Raw genomic sequence first — 24,686 nt, forward strand, 5'->3', positions numbered from 1 at the left:
AGAGACAAGACATGGAGGGAAAAAGGTAGTAAAAAAGAACCTATTGTTAAAATTCTCAGAAGGGAAGGAGAACATACTGCACCATGAACAAAGGAACAAGAGGCTATAAAAGAGAAACATTCAGAGGGCAAAAATGTGCTTCTGGAAATTACAGAATCACTGAGGAAATTAAATCACTCAGAAAGTTAAGTAAAAAAAAGTATAAATGGAAACTAGAATAAAAATATAAGAACATTAAAGGATCAGTTCAGAAGCTCCAATATTTAAATAACCTGGTTTCCAAAATGAGAGAACAGAGAAAACAAAGGGGATGAAATCATCAATGAAATGATCTACGAAAATTTCCCTGAATCAAAGGACATAAATTTCTGGACTAGAGGAGTCTATTGAATGTACACCAAAATGGATAAAAATAGACTTACAACAAGGCACATACTGTGAACTTTCAGAACACTGGTAACAAGTACAAGTTTCTACAAGCTTCTAAGGAGGGAAAAAGGATAAATAAAAAGGACTGGAAACAAAAATTGCTTTGGACTTTTCAATAATAACATTGAAAGCAAGAAGACAATGGAACAGTACCCTCAAAATTCTGAAGAAAATTTATTTCCATCCTAGAATTCTGTACTCAAACTATCACTTGTTTGAGAGTTGAAAAATCTACATTTTTCAGGCATGCAACATCTCAAAACATTTATGTCTCATGCACCCTTCTCAAGCTCAACTCAAGAAGGATGTACTCCACCAAAAAGGAGAGAACAACCAGGAAAGACATGGGATACAGGAATTAGGAGATCCAGTTAGAAAAGATGAGAAGGAGTCCCATGACGGACTATGAAAACATCCTAGAACGTGAGCTGTGGTTGCGCACTGCCCAAGTGTTCAGATTGGAGGCATGAACTTGAGAGACAGGCTGAGTTGCCATCAGCAAGATCCCCACTTGCTGTACTTTTCTTTCAACTTGAGAGCAGCCTGTCTGAGTTTCACACTATCTTCTAAACTTGGCTGTTCTTGACCACATATGGACGAAATGCCTTCATGCGCTGCTGCTTAGATCTCCTGAGGGCTCTTCATGTCACCCCACAGGATTTTCCTGTTTACATTTACTCTTAAGAGCTAGCAATAAGCCATGAGCTGCTCAACAACCATTTAGAATGCTGCCTGCTTGTGCATGGTCCACATTACAGTCCTGCCTGACACCCCAACCCTGCCACGCTTGATGCTTCTGAAGACTCACTGACAAGACCTGGTCCTACCACCCTCACGAAAAGGGATGGAAGGTGTAGGCAGAATGTGACTCAGAGACTCTGTTCAGCTGTGTTTTCTTTGAGATCCTTCAATAAAAAAGGGGGCAATATTGCCTGTTTCTTCCATGGCTAGGGGTGTACTTATTGCTGAGTTTTTCAAAATGAAGTAATATATTTAAGGGTACATACATTCATGCTGCATTTATTTTTTAAAAATGTAAAAGAATGCTTGACATTAAGATCAGGAGAGTGATTAATTTTCTGGGGAATGAGAGGAAGTGGGATGCAGTTAGGGAGGGGGCACAGTGGACTTTAAAAATGTATTTTTAAACCTAGGTGGCGGGTACATTTTCGTATAATGGTACTTTTTAAAGTGCATACATGTGTTTTATACAGTCTCCTCTATGTGTTATATATCATATAACAATGTTGCAATAGAAATGGACCTAGAGTCCAGCAGAGGGAGAATCCTGGACTGGGTGTTTGGGTTATGTTGAGCCCCAGAGTAGAAGATCTAAGGTGGAATTAGTTTGACTCTGATAGAGGCAGGAAACTCCCAATTTCTTTGGTATCAAATTCTCCTAGGAAGCTTTTTATTGACTTGCAAGGGCCTGTTCTTCCAGAATTGAGTCAAGGGAAACATTAAGAAAGATGTGGTTACTTCTTTACCAATTACTGGGCTGGGCTTATGCTCTTTGACTTGATTGAGATATTACCAGGGGAGAAAAAGCCCCTAATTATAGTCAGTTACTGACTCAACCATACTTTGCTGTGGTTATTTCCCCTCAGAAGAACATATGTGGTGTTTTTGCCTAGTGTGTGTGTGTGTGTGTGTGTGTGTGTGTGTGTGTGTGTGTGTGTGTGTGGTGGTGGTGGTGTGTGTGGGGTGTGGGCTTGGTGCTTATTATCTGCCAAAAATGTCCTATGTGACCTTCATCTGTAGGGTGGGCTTGCCTAGGAACCCTTCAGGTCTGCTCTGGCTGCACACATGGTGCTGGGTTGCTTTAGCAGAATCACCAGGAAATGGGTTCAGCTTGAAAAAGCCCCTCAAGGGTCTCATTTCATGCTACCTGCTGTGCTTGGTAGTAACTGAGTAGGACATGGAAACTGACCTGTTCCTCTGTACTAATCAGGACACTTCAGGGTTCAAGGGAGCAGAAACTCAATTCACAGATTTAAACACAAAGAGATTTATAGGGTCACTGAACTGCACAGCGTAGGAGGAGGTTCAGGTCGAGCTGGGTCCCAGTGCTCCATCAAAACCATTGGCATCTGCTTCTATCCGCCTTCTTCTGACTGACTCTCTCCAACCTGGGGGCCTGGAGCAGTTACAGTTTGTATCTCACCTGTTTAGTAAGTCCTGCATAAAGCAGCTATTAATAATTCCTGCAAAAGTATGGGGCTCTTATTGGCCCTGCTAGGGTCATGTGACCACCCCTGAGGCAATCACATTGGCTAGGGCGATAATGTGGTCTCCCTAGCAGCATATGTATAGCCACCCCTGGTCCTGGGGAGGGGCTTACATCCACTACCTGACATGGGCTGAGAAGAGAAAGGTAGTTTTCTTATAGCAGCTATTCATACATAGAAACTACTTCTAGAGTTAACTTATTTTTTTTTAATTTTAATTTTGGTATAATCAATCTACAATTATATGAGGAATATTATGTTTACTAGGCTCCCCCCATCACCAAGTCCCCCCCACATATGCCATTACAGTCACTGTCCATCAGCGTAGTAAGATGCTGTAGAATCACTACTTGTCTTCTCTGGTTTGTACAGCCTTCCCTGTGCCGCCCCCACTACATTATGTCTGCTAATCGTAATGCCCCTTTTTCCCCCTTGTCCCTCCCTTCCCACCCATCCTCCCCAGTCCCTTTCCCTTTGGTAACTTAGTCCATTCTCGGGTTCTGTGAGTCTGCTGCTGTTTTGTTCCTTTAGTTTTTTTCTTTGTTCTTATACTCCACAGATGAGTGAAATCATTTGATACTTGTCTTTTTCTGCCTGACTTATTTCACTGAGCATAATACCCTCCAGCTCCATCCATGTTGTTGCAAATGGTAGGATTTGTTTTCTTCTTATGGCTGAATAATATTCCATTGTGTATATGAACCATATCTTCTTCATCCATTCATCTCCTGATGGACACTTAAGTTGCTTCCACTTCTTGGCTATTGTAAATAGTGCTGCAATAAACATAGGGGTGCATATGTCTTTTTCAAACTGGGCTGCTGCATTCTTAGGGTAAATTCTAGAGTTAACTTATTTTTGAATTTAGTAATGTTTGTGATAAATTTTATGTCTTATTTATGAACTAGCATTATCTTCTGACCTATTTATATTTTATGAATTCCACAATTAACAAAAGCATGCTTAAAAAACTCAGAGATTTCCAATTCAGATGAGTAAAGAAAGTCTCTTCATAGCAACTGAACAGCAATAGGGTGCTTATGTCTTCAGACTGAATGGAAAAAACAACTCAACAGAAGAAATATGTTGCTTCCAGTAGATCTCAGAGGATAGCTTATATGACTCAGGCCTTCAGTTCAATTTAATTTGCTCATGGTTTTAGCTTAGTTCAAAGGCTTGTACATTCAGTCTTCTTACTGAAAGGATTTCCAACACAGTGCCTGGCAAAAGAAAATGCTTTTAGATCTAAGGAGGTTGGTCCAAAATATCTTCCTTATTGAAAGGAGACTCATATTTCTGACTTCATATTCTGCCTTCTCAGTGGGGATTTCTGTGGTTCTCTTTCCTTGTGCAGTGGCTAAGATGTACTTTGGAGATGCACTGCTTGGTTTCAGATCCCTTACTAATTCGGTGACTTGTCAGTTTGTCATTTTGCATCTCTGCTTCCATTTCCTCATCTGTGCAAACCTCCTACAGAGGACTGCCAACATAAACTTCTTAGGACAGAACCTGGTACATAGTGAGCCCTTTATGAGTATTTGCTACCAATCTCGTTTTGTGAGCTCAAAGTACAGAACCATGGGCCTGTTTTACTTCTGGTTGAGATGGGAGCTTGGAGGGCAGAGGGCAGATGCCTGAAGCTAAAGCAGCCTATTAAAAGTAGAATAGAAATAGACAGAGGAAACCCAAGCGGTTTTCTCTTTAGATAGCTATCAAACCACGCTTCGTTGCAGACTGTAGGCTTGGGTATGGCCAGAGATCAAAGGCTCTCTTATGTGCAGTGACATTTCTGAGCACAGGGCTGCGTTATAAAACTCTTGAATGGAAGGTTTTGGCACTTGAAACAGCTTGGGATAGAAAGGCAGGATTTTTATAGAGGCGATTCACAGAACTGCTTATGCGGGTGGAGAATCCAGACTGTTATGACTCACTTGTCTCTTTATTACTTTGGACCAAGAACTGTTGTTTCCTTTTAAGTCCCTCTGTAGGAGCTGAACTACAGCCTAGGGCCAAGATAACTCTTTCAGGAAGACAGTGTAGCCCAGTGAGAGTGAATAGGAATACCTCTATTCTGGGCCGTAGGTCAAGTGCACTGGACGAGCCCAATAAGGGTTTTATTTTTACCAGGGGATAGGGTTTCTTTGGGAACTGGTAGCATCCTTAATGCTTCTTTAATTTCCTGAAAGCTTTTCTTTTGTCCATCTGTCATTTTCACTTTCTGAAAGCATGGACTCACTTGTGTGACAAGCAGAGGACAGTAGAACACCTTGGAAAGTAGAACTCAGTGTGTCTGGGTTGTGACCTATGGAAGTAGGGACAGCAGAAGGGGTCATTTGGAGTCTGGTTTTCCTGGGTGGGCCTCCTCAGACAACCTGGGGAGAGGATTCTTGGACTGATGGTAAGACCTAGTATGGAAAGCAGATTACTAAGACAGCTCCCAATGTTTCCCGTCTCCGGGCACTCACTCTTTTGTGTATCCTTTTTGTGTGTCCCTGTACACCTACTGAGCTGCTTCTCACGAATAGAATATGATGAAAGCATGGGCTGTCTTTTTAATGATTAAGCTACAGAAGACTGTGATTTCCACCTTGGTAGGATGCTCTTCTCCTGCTGCCACATTCTCTTTCTCTCCTGTGTTGTCTGCTTTGGTGAAGTTAGATGCTGTGCTGGAGAGACCCACGTGGTAAGGAACCAAGGGGGGCTTGGAGAGTTCTTGCAGAGAACAGAGACCCACAATCCAGGGTCGGCGAGGAACTGAATCCTGCCTGTACCCACTGGGTAAGTTGGAAGGTGCATCCTGTCCTCGCTGAACTTTGAAATGGCTGCAGCCCCAGCTGTTACCTTGATTTCTGACTTGGGAGAGGCCTGGAAGCAGTGGACACAACTAAGCAGTGTCTAGATTCCTAATTCCTCCAAAACTATGATATAACTGTGTATTGTCTTAACATGCAAAGTTTTGGTGTAATTTTTAATGCAGCAATAAGTAACCAATATATCAGGTCAATAAAATCTACTGTTTTGAGCAAAGAGGGAAACAAATTCTGCCCCAGAGCTCTGGGGTTTTAGGTACTCTTGGTGGGTTGGGGGCTCACTATGAAGTAGTAGATCAGAGACAGAGGTTGTTGGTCTCTGAAGAACGTGGGCTGGCGCTAGTTATAGTCTCGAATACAGTATCTGGGTATTGTCCCAAGATCTTTGGGGGGGAATGCTAAAACCATAAAAGCCCAGATTTCTTTGGGAATCCTAACTGAAGCTGGAGTTACTGGTTGGGAGAAAACCTGCCACTTCATGAACAAGAGGAGGAAGGATTAAGTGCGAGGAGAGAGAGGTAAGTTCAGCTCTTTATTTATTGATCACTATGGTTTCAGAACAGGATTTCCCTGTGGTTAAGAGGAGAAGAATCACAAAGAGAGATGAATTTGCAGAGAGAAGTACTTGGCAGCAGCCAATGCTGAAAGATTCCTTAAAACAACCCAGAAGAAATGATGTATTAGTGCCCACAGAGAAAGAATAACACACTTCTGGAAGTGTGAATAGACAAATACTTCAGGAAGTAGAATAAATAAAAATTTAAATGAATAATACTCAATGTGGAAAAATTGAATAGACTTGGATAAAGACAAGAGTAAAAGTAAATTGCCCATAATCCACTACCTAGAGAGAACCAATGTGAACTGTTTTTGTCTATTTTTCTTTGTCAATGCTTATTTTTATATCGTTGGCATTTTTATAGTATATACAATTTTGCTTTAATCAAACATTTAAATTATGAAATATTGCAAACATATAGAAAAGTACAGAAAATAATGATGCCACGTGCAGTGGTTTTGACTGTTTGGTGGCAAAAGAATGCCCCTTTACCCCCTGTAATGATATCAGCTTAGACAAGAGTGGCAGTTATTTTTCTCTCCCATGAAAGATATCTGTAGGGAGTCAGTCCAGGGTTGATTCAGCAGTTGTACAACATCATCATTAGGAATTTAACTTCCAGCTCTCCAATGAACCATTCCTGAGATGGTTTCCTGCTCACAAGATGGTTGTTGGTGCTCTAGCTATCACACCCACATCCACAACATAGGAACGCCTCTTCCTCTTTAAAGAGGCTTTCAGGAAGTTACACACAACACTTTCACATTTTATTGGCTCAGTTTAGTCAATGGTCACATCCAATTTCACATGGTGCACAGAAAATTAAGCCTTTTATTCAAGATGATGATGCATCCAGCCAAAACATCTTTGCCACTCCATAGAACCACCAACCAGATTTAATGTATGATGCCACTTTGCTAATTAAACCTCTGTTTTAATTTTTTCAATTAAGAAGTGAATAATTAAATACAGATAGAGTCTACTTTCACTGAGCATGCACAAAGATGGAAGTGCACTTCTACTTAGGAAAAAGCCAGATAAACTACAAAATCACAACTTTTCTTGAAGCCATTAGAGAATTGAGGTTGGAAGGTGATTAAGTGGACTGAAATCCAAGGAAGGACAGCCCTCCTCAGGAAGAAACAGGATACAGACACTGGCTTCCCTTTGGAAGAGCCTAGGAGGAAGAAAGAGGGGGTACCATTCCAGTAGGTAGGTAAGAAGAAGCCAGCTAAAAATTTTAATGAATTTCTAAAGGGTTGATGTAGGTTAATAGGAAAGTATGGAATTCTTGGTATCCCAGACACAAGGTAAGTTCAAACTCATTAGCAGGTTCTTCACCATGAATCTCTGTTAAGTGCTCAGAAGAAAGATTGAGGCAAGACTAGAAAAAAGCTCTGGAATGGGTCAGATCTGAAGAAAAGATTGGCCACCACTACAGGAACCTTTCCCTCTATGGAACAGAAGCCATAAGCCGTTGAAGGAGGGGCAACAGAAACACCCCCCCAGCAACACAGTTCAAGACTCACGATGGTTGGGGAAAGGTGAAAGAAAAAGTCTTTTATCTCAGGGAAAGGTGTAGAAAACAATTTTAAGCAAGAATCCTATGCTAATATCATAAGTGGTCTCCTACTGGTAGGGAAGGGGCAGGAAGCTGTCTCCTGTACAAAACCTTCTAAAGATGTAAACAGAGTTTGGTTGCCATGGGGAGGAAGGAAAGGATCACTGAGGAAGTCATCTCTGAGACGCAGGCACACAAGACCTGCCAGGACAACAGAGAATTTCCTTTGCCCCTACAGATAATTCTCCCTCTACCCAAATCTCACCCCAATCAAGCCAGCAAGCACCGAGTAACAAGCGAAATAAGTTTACCACTAGGAAGGGACGAAACTGGGGGAGAAGATCCTCCATGTGGTGCAGGCACCCAGGGAAGGTTGAAAGCTAAAGGTGGAACAAAAATATTGAGGAAAACCCCCTCAGCATACAGCCCTCACACCAAACACAATGTAACATTAGAGAAATATGAAGCCACAAGTGTACTGAAGGTAACCATAGCAATGACAAAACTCAAACTACCCAATTTCTGATTAGGTTGACTCACAGTAATGACCTGCTAAAAGAAGACATGAATTCATTTCCCAGCATAAATATTGTTTACCTCAGTCATTACTGTTCTACCCACACTATCCAGCATTCAGTAACAAATTACAAGATTCGCACGTAAGAAAAAAAACACTGTTAGAGGGCAAAGGATGAACAGAAGCTCAGAGATTATCCAGATGTTGGAACTATCAGGGAATTAAAAATAACTATGATAATTATGTTAAAGGATCTAGTGGAAAATGTGGACAACATGTACAGAATAGATGGAGAATTTCAATAGAGAGACGGAAAATATAAGAAAGAGTCAAATGGAACTGCTAGAAATAAAAGACAATGTAACAGAGATGAAGAATTCTGTCAATGAGCAGTTCAGGAGACTTTATACCACTGAGGAAAGACTAAAGAACCTGAAGACAAGCCAATACAAATAACCCAAACAAAAACACACAGAGGAAATAATAAAAATGAAAAAATTAAATACCCCAGAGATCCAGGACCTGTTGAACAACACCAAATGGTCTAACATACATATAAAGGAATCCCAGAAGGATCCATTTTCTTTCTCTTTTCAGAGGTAACCATTTTTCCTAAAGCTAGTATGTATGCTTTTCATCATGTTTTAATATTTTAGTATACCTGAATGTGTCTGAAACAATATATGTTAATTGTTTGAGTTTTAAAACATCTGTTAATGGTATCAGTTACCTGTTTTTGCAATATAGTATTTAAGTGAAAAATAAAGCTGGTTAATTTTGACTACTATGTAGTACCCCATTGGTTTACTTATTCCTCAAATGATGGAGAAATCAGTTTTCTTTAATTTATAATATTATAACCAATGCTTTTACAATTTATATATGACTTCTTGTGAATATGTCTCATAATTTATTCCTCAGCATGTAATTCTGCATTGAGGAAAAGCAATTTTCAATATTACTGAGTATTGTCAAATTGTTCCTTAAGGCAGCTGAACCAATTTACACTTCCACTAACAGTGAATAATGATTTCTTATTGGTGACATTTTCATAAACACTTGGTATTATCAGACTCTTAATGGGTGCCAAAAATTATGGGTATAAAATTACATTTTAATGTTGTTTTGGTTTTCATTTCCCCAGATATCTTTTTATAGGTTCATTGAATATTTATGTAAATTCCTGATCATATCCTCTGTCCATATTTAATTGGATTATTTTATAAGATTAATTGGATTGTTTTTTAATAATCTTATTTTATAAGGTTTCTTTATCCTAGTTGGCTAATCTTTGTTGATTATATGCTTATCTGTGGCTGATCTTTTATTTTTGTCATAGACTCTGTTTTTATACAGAGGTTATAATGGTAATTTGTAAGGTTATTAATCATTCCCTTTATGGTTTGTGTTTTTTTGGTGCCTGGTGAATTACTTTCCTATTGCAATATCATAAAACTATATTATCTTCTATTTTTTTCCCCAAGTGCTAAAATTGGAAGGTATAGCTCGGGGGTGGAGCATTTGACTGCAGAACTGCTAGGATTATTGTTTTTTATATTCATAATTTGTTTTATGTGAGGTAAGGTCTAATTTATCACTTTCTACATGTAGCCAATCATCCCAGTACTTTATTTTAAACTTTGTTTTCTTTCCCCAGTATTACAAATGCCACTGCTGTCTAATTCCAAGTTACTATTTATATGTGGGTGGGTCTGTTTCCAGGCTTCTTCTTCTGTTCTCTTGGCTATTTTTCTTTTTTTTTTCTTTTTTGTCTTGATTCCTCTTCTATTTCCTTCATGTAACATTATTTCATAGGAATTTGTGAGGAAACTTTAAAGGCTGCCAGTGGCCGGGCCACTGAGAACACAGCTGTACAGACTGGGGTTTTGAGGAATTTTGATTTTCAGTGAACATACTGGGTATGGACTCGAGAGACAGAGACCGGAACACTGTGACTTGTGCCTCTCAATAAATACAATGAGCAAGTGACATGGCTGGAGCTGGGAGTACGATTCCATGCGTTAGGGAAAAAGGAAAAAGGAGCTTTAAGCTGTCGTAACTCTATATTCCTCTTCCTAAAAGCTTAAGTGAATTACTGAAATTTTCACCATAACATAGATTATTAAAAATTAAACCACGTGATAGAAGAAGCGACATACCAATTTATCAGAGTAGGAAATGGGTTTGAATAAGTACAAGGATTTCTTTTATTTCTTTTTCTCCTAGGGCGATAGAATGGGAATCCAGAAGAAATCTCTGAGATCATCTAGTGTAGCTCTCCTGTTTTCCAAATGGGCAGAGCAACGACATGTTGCCTGGTTCAATTCAAGTTCATACAGATGTTGAGCATCTTATATTCTTTTAATTTGTTAAAAGTTTTCAAAATGAAACATTGGAAAAAATAAAAATATAGTCAAATGCAAGAAATAAAGAAGATAGCCAGATGACAGAAATGAAGAGAGAATTCACAAGGAGAGAAGTGGGTGCAGATGGTAATTTAGGAATAGACCACGCTTTGATAGTGGGCCCCAGGAACTTGGGGTAGGGATCGAACTCCCTTGCACTGACAGGAAGCACGGGACACCAAGAACTAAAACTGAGCCTCCTTCGTATAACCAGAATGCAAGGAATGGCTGCTTTCTCTAAAAAAGGGGACTAGAAAACTCCTAGTATCCCCAGAAACAGTAAGAAAGCTTGTCTCTGCCTGGGTTCTGGGTGGAGAAGAGTCTCCCCTGAAAAATAGAACCCCCATTCCAGTGCCACAAGTGAGTTTTGTGTCAAATGTTCTGTAACTGCATTGTAGATAGAATGGCAGGAGACCAAAAAACTCTCTGAAGTCTTCAACAGAAGTAAATGCAAAACCACTCTGAGGGGATACTTCATATCTTAAGATGCATGAGATTTTCAGTAAGTTCTAGCTCATGATAAAAACAAAACATTCTGCACAGGGAAACCATCTACCATGAGGGACGGTCAGTAGGCCCAACATGGCTCACAGCATGGGATCAGCATTCTAAGAACTTGAATTTGTATAATAATCTGAGAGAGATGGTAACATATGAATCACTAAAACCATCAAATAGGTTTTAGGAAAGGACACCATAATGGAAGAAGGGGATACTATGAAAAAAATAAAAGGCAAATTTGGAACATGAGCAAATTAAACTTCAAATAATGAAAAATAGTCATTAAAACTAGAAAAACTCCCTATAGATGTGTTAAATAGCAGATTAAACACATCTGAAGGAATAATTAGTGAATGGAATATTGTCGTGAGGAATCCAGAATACCTCATAGAAGGATGATGATGTGGAAAAAAATGAAAGAGAGGTAGTGGCATGGAGTAGAATGACTGTAGAATAAGATGTACTGACACATGTGCAACTGAAGGTCCAGAAGGAGAGCAAAGAAACAGATTGGGAAAAGCAATATTCCAAAAGTTTGCAACTTTTGGAGAGTTTTCCAGAAGAAAAGACATGCCTACGGTTGTGAAAATAAGATTCTTTTTAGTTTCAGCTAGATCCAAGAGATCAAGAGCAATAGGTGACAAGTGTGACTCAGATACAAAAGTTAGCTTCTTGGTCACCATGCAGGACATGCTAATAGACTGCAGAACTGGTTCATACAATGAGTCATCACCTACTTTTGACCTATGTAAGAGATTAAAGATGAAGAGGCTTAGAGAGGGAGTTTTTAGGAGAGTTATTGGTATATTTTCATGATCATTCCAAGAGCCTAGAGAGATACAGTCTGGCTCTTATGAATGTTGGTGTAGGTAAGGAGGCAGATTATTCTTTGTTTTCCTGCCCTTCCAGAGTCATACTCTGTTCTGCTGAGTCCTATGGACTACAACTCCCAGGATCCCTTGCCAGCTGGCTTTCAGGTTCAGCCAATAGGAGGCACAAGGGGGAAACTGGAGGGTGGGATAGAGAGAGTTCTGGGTATTTCTTCCACTTACACCCTGCTTTCCCATCATGGAGGTGTAGCTGCATCCACACGTACAAGTCCCACCAGACGTCCCCTCCTCCAGGGTTCTTGCTCTTACTGGGCTCTGCTAACAATATTTCCTCCCATATCAATAGGCCATTGGGGTCATAATGGCTTTTTGCCTTTGCTAGTCTGGATGCCTTACCATACCTTGTTTGTTCCCTTAACCATTCTGGAAACTCTTCGAGTAGTTCCTTCATTAAAGCCTTTGCATTTAACCACTTGGGATGACACAACAAGGCACTGTGAAAAGTAAAAAAATTTTTTAGTTGATAGAGCTTCTTTGCTGTGGATGAAAAGATGGATAAGGGGACCTTCTCCGTCTCTCTAGCCTGTCTGCACCAACACAACTTGCCTTGAGCACGTATGGTCGACAGCTTCTTGATGAAAAGGGATCATACGTACAGAGGAAGCAGATATACAGAGGAAGACCTACTCTCCCAAGATCTCAAGCTCCAAGGATGATATGATTCCTCAAATGGTATCAACTGTGTTTTATGGTTTATTTATTCACTTACTCAGTTAGTTTTGATTGAGTGCCGCTCTGTACCAAGACCAGCGCCAAAAAACGGGATACATGGTTGAACAAGAGGGAATCCTTATCCTCCAGGAACTTGCAGTAGATGGGGAAGGCAGACAAGCCTAGTTTGGAGACACATGGTAAATGCCAGGAAGATGGAATTAGAGAATTCTATGGGGTACCCAGGGTTACCCAACCCAGTCTTGTACCATCAAGGATAGTCTCCCAAAGGAAATAACATCCAATCTTATACCCAAAGGAGGAATACTAGTTAGCCAGATAAAGGAAGATAGCTGGTTTCAGGGAATGGAGTTTAGTTTTAATTTTTAAAGTATTTGAGGTAGAGAGAAAAACAATTTGGGCAAAGACCAGTAGGGGATAAACACACTTGGGAAACAAAGTATTTCTCTTGGGTTGATGTACAGATTGCAGGGAGAGAGAGAGAGAGTTGAGGCAGGGGGAGGAAAGCAGAGGTCAGATCACAAAAGACCTTTAAAGTAATATTAAGGCTATGAGAGTTATGATGAGGTCAGTGAACAGCCGTTAAATCTTTTAAAGTAGATGGTGTGTATCATAATTATATTTGCATTTTAGGAGGACTACCTTGAGGATGACCTTGAGATAAGAAAGACCCGAGGGAGTTCTCTTAGGGGTTTTTTGCAGTAACCCAGGCCAGAAATGACGACTGGAATTGAGACAGTGGCTGGAAAGAAGTGGCCACAGCAGAAAGGATGGCTAAGGCCGGCTACCTGAACCCGTTGTCCCATTCAGGGAGTTGCCGTCACAGGGTGGCCCTGCAGTGTGCCGGCTGACATCTCCTTTTTTGATTTTGGCTGGACTGTGAACTCTGAAGGCAGGGAATCTCTTGCATTCATCTCTGTGTCTCCAGCCCTTGGGAGGTGCTTGGGGAATGAATGTTCTTGAATAAGTGGTTCTCAGTGACCTGGTATTTTTTATACAACTTTCCAGATACACCTTTCTTAGGGAAGTTCAATAAGGATTGTGAAATTAATATGTAGAGCTATTCAGACTGCACATAAAGGTTTGAATGCTTTCACTTGGTTCGCTGGGCCTATGGAAATGCTCAGGCTGTTTTTTCTTGACTCAGTTCTCTTCTGCCATCTGCTGGGACAAGCGTTTCATAGCATACCAAAGCCAGACAGCGCGTGCAAACAAGCCGAAAAGCTTTGTGGGAGGAACAGTGGACAATATCCTGACAACATTCACAGTTTAGTTGGAGAAACAAGTGTTGCACCCATATAACCTCCCATTCACAGCTAACCTTCAGTATTTTCCGAAGACAAAATACCCCTTTCTATGTTTTTTTCATGCAGGCTATGTCACATGTCTCTATTCTTCATTGCAACCAAGCTATGATCACAGCCATTATTAGTATCATCACTTTTGGAGCAAGGAAACCGAAGGACCAAGATTTAAATAATATGTCAAGTCTGAACCATAAATAAGTGGCGAGTCAGAACTGAAGGCTCCTTTACTCCTAGTTACACACTTTTCTCCCAAAACGTTTGAAACAAGAGAGAGTTCAAGAGGGGCTGAGATAAGCTCTCATGTGTAGCAAGCATGGGGCAGGTCTGGCACCAGAACTAGAGGATGTTGGCAGCTCCCCAGTGTTCTGCCTTCAAATGCCAAGGGTTGGGTGGCGGGTACAGCAGGAACACTCCTAGGTTGAGTACCTAAAATCTTTGGTGCATGTTGTCAAACAAAATAGCTACTGCTCTTCTGGTTAACATGGTTAAGACCAAGAAACGAGGGCACTATCCATTTTTATTTAAGCTTGTTAAATTATTCTACAAATATATGCTTATATAAATACACAAATATACTCTTGATGTTAAAAAATGCAAACACTCAGGTGACGCTGAAATTCTCTTTTACTTTCCCCAAAGATACACAGTTAATAGTGTGCTTCCAGATCTTTTTCTATGTGTTCACCTAAACAGAGGTGTACCTTCGGGAACGTGGAGTATTGGTGAGACTTCACCCCTCTGGAAGAATGCTATCTTGCTGTAGTGCACTGCCCTGCCTCTCTGACTGAGGGGCCCACGCTCTCTTGACTCATCCGGAAGTGCAATTTGCTTTGCACGAAGCCGCTCCCAGCATGCTCCACTTTATGACCTAATGCCTGTCCTGTTCTTCCCAGCCATGGTTCTCTCACACTGTGTCTCCAGGCTGGGAGCTCTCTACAGCTGGCACCCAGCCTCACAATGGCTTGCTTTCTTTTTTTCATACGATAAAATACATAACATAAAATTTATTATTTTAACTCTTTTTAAGTATGCACTTCAGTGGCATGAAGTATATTCACACTGTTGTGCAGCCATCACCACCATCCATCTCATCTTCCCCAACTGAAATTCCGTCCCTATTAAACACTAACTCCCCATTTCCCCTCCCTCTAGCCCCTAGCCACCACCATCCTGCTTTCTGTCTCTGAATTTGACGACTCTAGGTAACTCATGTCACTGGAATTATACAGTATTTGACTTTATGTGTCAGGCTTATTTAGTTTAGCAAAATGTCCCCAAGGCTCATCATGGCATCCAAGGAAATCCACAAATGGCAGGATTTCCTTCTTTCTTGTGGCTGAATGACTGTCCATTGTATGAATGCACAACATTTTGTTTATCCATTCGTCCACTGGTGAGCATTTGGGTTGTTCCCTTTTTTTCGCTATTGTGAATAACTGTTATGAATGTGGGTGTGCAAATATCTGTTTGAGACCGTGTTTCCAGTTCTTTTGGGTATTTGCCCACAAGTTGTGCAATAGCTTTGTGAGCATGTTTGGGGCTGAAATTTCCCTTTTCAATTGAATGCCCTCTGCTTTTCAGCTATTTATCATAGTTCTCACCCACCGAGGGCACTTCTTGCTTTCTAGGCTAGCTATGGGCATAAATGCATGTTTTTCCACTCCTTGAGATTTTGGGCAGGAGAGAGAGGCTGTTCTCAAACTCGTGTACTTCAAGACTCAGATCAAAAGTCGCCACCCCCTGGACATTTGCCAGAGGGAAAAACTGTGTTCCAGTTTTTAGTACTCTGAATGTAAACTGGCTTCTCTAAATAATAGACTTGTACCACTACACCATCAAACCCAGGCTTTGGTAGAATTCAGTTCTTACCAGCACCTACCTTGCCTGCACCCATTGGTTCCCGCGTTCACCCTGTCCTGCCTTCCTCCATGCTCATTGTCATGTGGCTTTGCAGACCCTCCACCTCCCTCCTTCACCCTTTGACTTTGGGCTTGGTTGTGTGATGTCTTTTGGTTAATGGTATGTTTGCAGATATGATGCACGCAGGGATTAGAAAAGTGGCTGTACTGTAGGGCCCACCCACTGTGCCTCTGATGTCATCACCAGTTAGCTGCTGGTCTCAGAAGAAGGGTAAAAGATGCGGGGTAAAGCCATCCCATAGACACCCAGAGGGAAGCAAAGGTATCCAGCCAGACCCAGCCTAGACTAACTGAGCTCGAGTTCTTCTGCAGATGGCTGAGACAATAAATGACTGTTGTATTAAGCCCCTGAGTTTTGGGGTAGTTTGTGATGCAGCAACAGCTCACCAACACACATCACTGTCTACCTTCCCTGGCCCTTCCTCTTCCCCTAGTTAGACCAACATTTTTGTTCCTCTACTGTTACCACTGTAACATTTTCATTCTCTGAATTGCTGATGGGCTCACGTCTCTCCCCATTTTGTACAAGTTTATTCTCACTCCTCTTCTTGCAGCTCCACTACTTTCCAGTTCCTGATTTTCATCAGCAACACCTTAGTTTTACACCGTGAAGTTTGAGTTCATCGATGTTTTGTTTCTAGCAGAAATTTTGGACACTTGTTGCCTTCTGAGTCCATTATGCTCCTTTGGAGCAGCAGTGAGGAAAGATTGTTTCAGAGCAAACCCACAATTTCCTATGAACGAGTTTGGTGTGTTTCTATTCCTTGCAACGAAATGATCCCAGCTCTCTGACCCTCCTTCCTGGGGACCAAAGGATACGGGGGAGGCGGAGGGTTGAATGTCAGGATGAGATTTCTTTGTACTGAGTTAAGAAAACAGAATGTTTCATCTGTGACATCTCCTCTGCTGTCACACACATTTGTGCTGGTAGCGGATAGCCAGGTCACATCCATTGGACAGAACAACAGCGCTTTACAAAGCTCTGTCTTAATTAATAAAGGTAAATTAACTGAAGTTGGGCATCGTGGCCAGGAAACCGCTATGACCTATGATTGTAAGAATAATGTCTACTGGTGCATTTTACTGTCGATTGTTGGCAGTCACAGTGAGAAACTGGAGGTGAGCATGTGTGGATGTTTCGTAAGATTTGGACGAGAGATGGTGAGTCCTCAGTTGGTGGGAATGCTACTGTGGTTGTGGAATCTCGTAGACCTTTCCTGACCCCTCCACAGCTGCGTGGGTCAGAGACTGTAATGAGGGACTCCCCCTTTCCCTCCTGAGGACACTGATTCCTTTTATTTTATAGTTTCTGGAATCATGAAGACAGCATGAGTTTGGGAGTAGACAGTTTTGGGTTTGGGCAGCCCCTTTACCACATCTTGGCAAGTGTAAGATTAAGCAAGTTCCTGAACTCTTCTGACTACAGTTTCCTCAGAGAAGGAACATAAACACCTCATCAGGTTTTGCTGTGAGGCGTAAAGATGACATATGCAAAGCTCCTTACATTCCTGAATCACAGAGGACACAGAACCAAAGGTTTCTTCCTTTGTTGTTCTTATCACCTCAGATACACATTCATTTTAATATTTAAGTCATTCCCGTCTTGCATGCTTATAGTGAGAATGTATTTTTTCTTTTCCTGCTATTGTCTCCCCTGTAGTAACTCCAAAACCTCTCCTCCTGTCAGGGGTTCTTGGTGATTTCTTAAAATCCTCGTCTCCAGCGGAGAAAACTGGAAAACCATGGTGTCCAGGGTTTTTGGCTATTGTTGATGGTCCTGCCACATGGTGTCACTGCTGAGACAGTCTTGCCACTGGGTGCCGTCCTCCTGGCCAGTGCCCAGGGATCTTAGGGAAGGAAGGAGGCAGGCACCTTCATAGAACGCAGCGATCTAAGAAAAGCTTCTGCATTCCATTTCCACCTTCTGGAGAGATCGCCTCTATTTCAGTCCTTCTTGTGATGGAAACAAAGCTGTATGACTGTTGTGTCTACAGAAGGCAACTTCTCCCCATGCATCCTGCCCATCGCTGGGGTTTGGTCCCACTGCCTTGTTTAATTCTCAGATCTTTGAGTGACACCTGCTTCACAAAGCTCCATGATGGATGGCTCTTTTGCATGTGGCCAGCTACCACCATGCTCGACCAATTAGCATCTTCTCCCTGGCACTATTAACTTGTAAGTTCCTGCTACAAAGAGGCCTTTGTTGGACAGCCAGCTGTGACAAAAGGTTGGAAAACTGATCTGTCTTTGTGGTTATCTCTGCTCAGATGAGTTCCCTGGGCTTGGCTGTTTCTGCCCACACTCATGTGAAGTGGGCCTAGTGGGCACACAGTGCCCAAGGAATGCTGAGTTATCATCCGTTGTTTCGCCTTCTCTCTAAAGTCAGATCTCAGGTCTTTAAATGTATTGAGGGTGCTTGTCATGGGAAGGATGTTCACAGGGATATGCCCAAGACAGTTCAATCTAGAAGGCAAGTTGCCGAAGTAGATATCAAACGTGATCCCAATTTCCCTATTTTATCTTTCATATTTCTCTACTGTCTGTATTTATTTTTATAAAGCATATGCATTACTTTTACATATAGTAAAAGATGGTAAAGATTGAAAAAACACACCTATTCTGCTGGCATATTGGTCAGGAATAGAGTTTCCAACTGAAAGAAAGAGTAGGGGGATAATGTGGCATCCTTATAAGGATTGCTTTTGGAGAAATCAGAAAAAACCGTATTATCAAAATAATTTTTAAAATGACCAGCACAAAACAAAATCCATCAAGTAATATAGGAGAATATTGTGGGCTGTATTTACTTCCTTAAAATAATTCTACAAAGATCAAAACAAGATCAAGGTCTTAAGTAAGCATACCCTGAAGGCAGTAGCACAGTCACACAAGAGCAGCTGTTTCTGCCTATTTGTGCGGAGAGCGGGCTCTGCATCTCCTCCGCATGGGGGCTTCCTTTGCTGTTCTTACTTCCCGTCGAGTGGTTGGTGGCTATGTTCTTCCCTTTTAGTTATGCCGCCATGACGTGTAGTGTCGAGTAGCCCCCAGTACTGAGTCAGAGGTTAGAAACTGAGGGAAGGAAGGAAATTGCCACTGAATGGGTACTTAGGACATACTGAGCAGGGGACCAGTGACTTTTCTCATGGCCTAAAGGCCTTAGGTCCAAGAGGGGATAAGACCAAATCCAAAGATGCTAGCTTCCCGCCCCACCCCCACCCCCCACATTAAAAAAAATAGGTCTTCCTTTTTAGAGCAGTTTCAGCATTCCAGCAAAAGTGAGAGGAAGGTACAGAGATTTCCCATAACTCCCCCCCACCTCACACATGCACACGCCTCCCCTGTGTTCCCATTCCCCCATTCCCCACCAGAGTGGTACATCTGTACATTTGTATATTGATACATCATAATTACTCAAAGTCCACAGTGACATTAGGGTTCACTCTTGGTGTTGTAAGTTTTATGGGTTCGGACACATGTATAACGACGTATCTACCATTATAGTGTCATAGGGAGTAGTTTCGCTGCCCTATAAAAATCCTCTGTGCTCTGCCTTTCAAAAATGATAGTTTTACTGTTTCCATAGTTTTGTCTTTCCCAGAACATCATATAGTTGGGATCACATACATGTAATATTTTCAGAATGGTTTTTCAGTCAGGATGAAGCATTTAGTTTCCTCCATGTCTCTTCATGACTTGATAGCTCATTTCTTTTGAGTGCTAAATAATAGCCCGTTGTCTGGATGGACAACAGTTAATTGATCCAGTCGCCCACTGAAGGACACCGCGGTTGCTTTCAAGTTTTGGCAAATATGCATGAAGCTGCCACTGTCACCATCCATGTGCAGATTTTTGTATGGACATGTTTTCAACTCTTTCCAGTGACTTTTGAAGACACTTGGTCCTTGGCTCCTGTCCATCCATGAACTTGAGTTCTGCAAATAAGTATACTTCTTTATGAAATGGGGGGAATTCAAATTTGCCCAGATATATATTAAAGTCTATTTCAGATGCATATGTCATCTGTATTAATTTGTTTCATTAAGTAATATTTGATTAATTGCTCTTCTAGCAGATTAACACCTATTCCCAGTAGAGTAACACAATAAAAATATATTGCTTAGTTCCCAGTCTGTATTGGTTAGGAAGCTTTCTATCCAGTTACTCAGGACCTAGGCGCCTTCCATCTGCGGCTCTGCCCTCCACTAAGTGCCTGGAGTTCTTTCCTTCCTGCTGACGAACACACACGTTCCTTAGTCACTTTGGAATACTGCTTCTGCTTATATCTCCTTGATAAGAGCTAGTCCTGCCTAGAAACTGGGCCTGGGAAAGGAGTGCCTGCTTTGCAGCCACTTTCCACAGCCACTCTGCACTGTGTGTGTGTGTGTGGGGGAATCACACGTCTTTGAATGTCTCCCGATTATTCCTACCACAGGTATTCTCATGGCTCAAATAAATGATTTTGGATCCTGGAAACATTTTCAACAGTTAATCTCATCAAAGTCACTTTCCAACGAGCAGTGAATGGCAAGAGAGAGAGAGGTCATTTGGAGTTAATGCAGGGGGAAGGCAGAGATTCGGGTCAGGCACACTGGGGCTTCCGGATTGAACTTGCACAAACACTGGACAGACAGACATGACATCTCCGCCACAGAGTGGTCAGATAGCACACAGAAGCCCTTCTGTCCATCAACAAATTCCTTGGAAGGGTGAGAATCCTCCATAGATTTAAAGCATGCCAAACTAATACATATTTCCAAATATTATTAGTATAATTAAATACCCTTTGGTGTAAAAAGTGGCTGCACCTTTAAAACCCTGCTATTGGAAGTTTAAATTGGTTCAACCATTTGGAGAGCAAACTGGTATTATATCTTAAAGCCGAAGGCGCCAGCATCCTAAGACCTAGCAATTCCCTCAGTATCATCGATGAGAATTTCTTCCCATCGGCAACCCCAGGCAAGTAAACAGAGCAAGCTGCTGCATAGGTACATGACTCCTAGTGGCTGCATCTTTTGACAAGATGACATCTGAAGAGCAGGAAAAAATGGACTGTTCTTATGAGAAAGCAATCAATTCTTTTGGTCAATAGCTGAAAATGCAGAATGGCAGCAAGTTTCTGAATGACGGAGACCAACACGCTGTTTGCCTTGCAGACAGTCTCTGAGCAAGCCGATCTGAGGGTCCGGATTTGAACACGTAAAAATATCTGTGCAAAAAGGAAATCAGTTAGGTATTATCTCAAGTCTTTTTTATAGGTGGGCAGGCAAGTGAGAGGGAATCATAAATGTTAGTAATATTTTAACTAGTTTTTTTAAATTAACAGATTAAAAAATTATTGATTCAGGGAGAATGGAAACAGAATTTATCTGTTGTAGGATAAGTGCAGATTTCTATATAATAATTAGCTTTGCAAACTGACTTCAAGTAACATGATAGGAACATGGGTATCACAATAATGGCAAATGTAGGAAATGCCCTTTTATGTGGTGATTTATCTGAGGACCTCAGCTCTTAAGAATATGCTGGAAATATAAAATATACACAATATAGAATTAAACATGAACACAAAACATGTCACAGGGATGATGGCCTAAAGCTCATGCATTTTACTCATAGTGGTTTTATTCCAGATTCTCTCAGAGCTTATTTAGTTTGATTTTATATTTTTGTCTAATAATCTTGATGGCTAGTTACTCCTTTAAATAGCACTGTAGCAAGTAACAAATTAGAAGTGTGAGTGTATGTGTGTGTTCACCTAGAACACCGGTTCTTAAGGGGGTGACTTTTCCTTTCACCCCACTAGGGGACATTTGGCAATGTCTGGAGACATTTTTGATTGTCATGACTGGGGAGAAAAGGAGAATTGTTATTGGCATCTAGAAGATGAGGCCAGGGATGCTGATAAATATCCTAAATTACAGGGGGTATTGAGCAAAGAATTATCTGCTCCGAAATGTCAATACTGCTACTCTTGAAGCAGGCATAAGGACACAAGCTAGATGTGTGTGGCAGCTTGCAACCGAACAGGGAGGTGGGAGGCATAAAAATGATAAAAACAAACACATGCATGAAAAAAAAATCAAATTTACAAAAGCATGTCAGCATGGCATGATTTAGCATGGAAAAGAAGAACTCTGTGCATGTCAATGACCCCTGACGCTATCTCCATATCAGAGCACTGAGTAGTAATGGCTGTTTAAAGAATGTTAATATATTCAGTTTAATAAAATAGGTGGGAGATCTTTATTACCTGCAGCTACACAGGAATGCAGATGCTGATATTAGTGATAAGCAGATATGTCGACCTGGAGCTAAAAGACTGTTCCAGTGTATTAGAGAATTCATATGGGAAAGTACCTGCGTTTAGGAGTTCTCAGCTCTGTCACTGTGTGACTGAGGACAAATTAAAAATCTTCTGAGTCTCTGTAATGGGGTATTATAATATCAACTATGCTGAGCGCTGTGAAGATTTAATAAAAATATTTGTAAAATGCCAGATGAATGGAGCACATTTAATAAATGACAGTTCTTACTGCAATAGAAATATTATAAAATCATTAACTTATAACCATAAATGCTGTTTGTATTTATCTGATAGCAAATAACCGATGATGAAGAAATGCTAGTGTTTATTGATAATCTGATGTCCTAAAGTCTAGACATTTGGATAATTTGACATTTGGAAAATAACTGTAATTGGCACAACACCAGCAGCCTGGCCTCAGGTGGCTCTCACTGGTTCACAGATGCTGTGATGAGTTCTTGGCAGGATGGAGGAGAGAGGATGCCTCCAATCTAGATAGACCTCAAGGATTGGAAGAGAAGGAAGAACAGCCTTAGGCTATTTCTGTGATATCGGACCACGGATTGTGCTAGTTCACTGTTGAATTTCCTTATCCTGGTGACCAACCCAGTGCTAAAAAGACCAACAGAATCGCCCAGTCTTACTCTTTCTGGCTGGAAAAGCAAAGGAAGCCACCAGGATTTGCATATTATACTAAACTATTTCTATCAGAAAAACCCCACATCGATGAAGCAGTCAGGGATCCAGAACATGTTTAAGGGCATCCGTGGGCATCTCTCCTGAACTCCTGGGTCTCTTATTGCTTCAGCTTCAGACAGAACTGGGTTAGTATCTGGCTTTGCTTACTGACTGTGTGGCCTCCTTTCCTCAGCTAAACACCTTGTGGCTTGTAGAGAAGCAACATACTTTGTCTCAGCCTCCGTTTCTTCACCTTAATGCACTTTACATGCATTAAAAATTAAATGCATGTATTCAGTAATTATTAAATGTATTATTGGATAAAATAATGTCCATGAAGCACTCAGCTGAGGGTTGGCATATAATGACTGCCCGACGGTTAACTGCTCTTATTGTTATTAATTATTATTAGCACTCTTGGGATGGTTTGAGATGAAGATCTTATTGAATATCACCCTGCTAATCTTGGTCCTAAACTCTGCTTTTCCTGCTGTTCCAACTGTATACTTGCTCAGACAGTGAAAATGAAGAAATTTGTCCTCAAATGAAGCAAGTCCCATCCTTTATATACACAAACTTCTTCAAAAGCCATATGTTCCAGGAGCACAGCCAGGAGGTGCCCCCACTGGACCCCAGGCTCCAGCTGGTGAGGACCAAGCTGTTTTATTACCTTCTAAAACAGACAATAGTACAGGAAAGGAAAAAAAAACAAACAAACAGTAGCCCAGTATATTAGAAATAACATTTGGGATAAGCCAAAATATGTTATTTCACCAACATGAATGTACAAAAGGATAAAAAGTGAGTTTTTCATTTCAACAGCAGATTCCTTTTATTAATAATGTCATTTTCCATATACTAACTGTAACAAAAATGATTGTATTGTTGGAACTTCTCAAAAACAAGAAGAAAAACTTGCTTCTTTATCAAAAACAAAATTTACTTACTCATCTTTTTAAAAGTTAACATAAAACTACAGTAAATCTAACAGTGACTGCAATGGGGTATGGTGGGGACTCAATCGATAATAAGGGTGAATGTAATAACCACATTGTTTTTCTTGTGAAAACTTCATAAGAGTGTATATCAATGATACGTTTATAAAAATTAAAATAGAAAAACTATGGTAAGTCCAGTAGGTGAAGTATCTTTAAGAGCATCTGCCTTCAAAGGTGGTGGGGAAGGCCAAACAAAGACTGTACTGGAAAACACCTTCTAAAGACTACGCTTGTTACATTTTTATTTTATCTGATTTCCTTTTTTTGGCGTCCCTTCTATTTTTTCAAAGCAGAGAACTGGGCTGTCATTTTAGACCATGAGAAATCATCAGGGAGTGTGGCCGAGCCCATTCTGTGCAAGCCTCTCCCCAGTTCTTTCCCTTTGTAGTATTTTTCCGATTGTCTTGATCTGTTGGCAGGGCTCTGAGCAGATTCCTCGGAAGCCAAGCTCCCCTCCGGGCCGATGGCTTTGGGGAGACCTGGAGGATGGGTTAGCATCCGTGACAAGTAAACAGAAAACATGCTGGGGGCTTTGGGTTGTTTTTCTTCCCTGGTCCCTACAATGTGGACAGGGAAGTTGTGAGTCTGAATATTAAATCTGGAAAACCGACAGTTCCTTCAACGAGCAATTTTCGATCTGGTGCTCAGTGTCAAGGAACTTACTGGTGAGGCCTCATCACTTGATCGACAATGTTTTTACCAAGCTTTCTTTTTTTTTATCTTTGACATTTTTAGCTTGCTTATAACCCAGGGGTTCCAGGCACAGGCAGCTCTAATTTTCTAGGAAAACGGACCTCTTACAATGAAATAGGTTTGTGTCTTAGACTTATTTTGATGCTCTCTCTCTCTCTCTCTCTCTTGCTTTCTGTGATCTCTGAGCTAATGTAGGGAGGCCTCCTGCCCCCACA

The sequence above is a fragment of the Manis javanica genome, chromosome 18 (assembly GCF_040802235.1).
Source record: "Manis javanica isolate MJ-LG chromosome 18, MJ_LKY, whole genome shotgun sequence".
In the NCBI taxonomy this organism is placed as follows: Eukaryota; Metazoa; Chordata; class Mammalia; order Pholidota; family Manidae; genus Manis; species Manis javanica.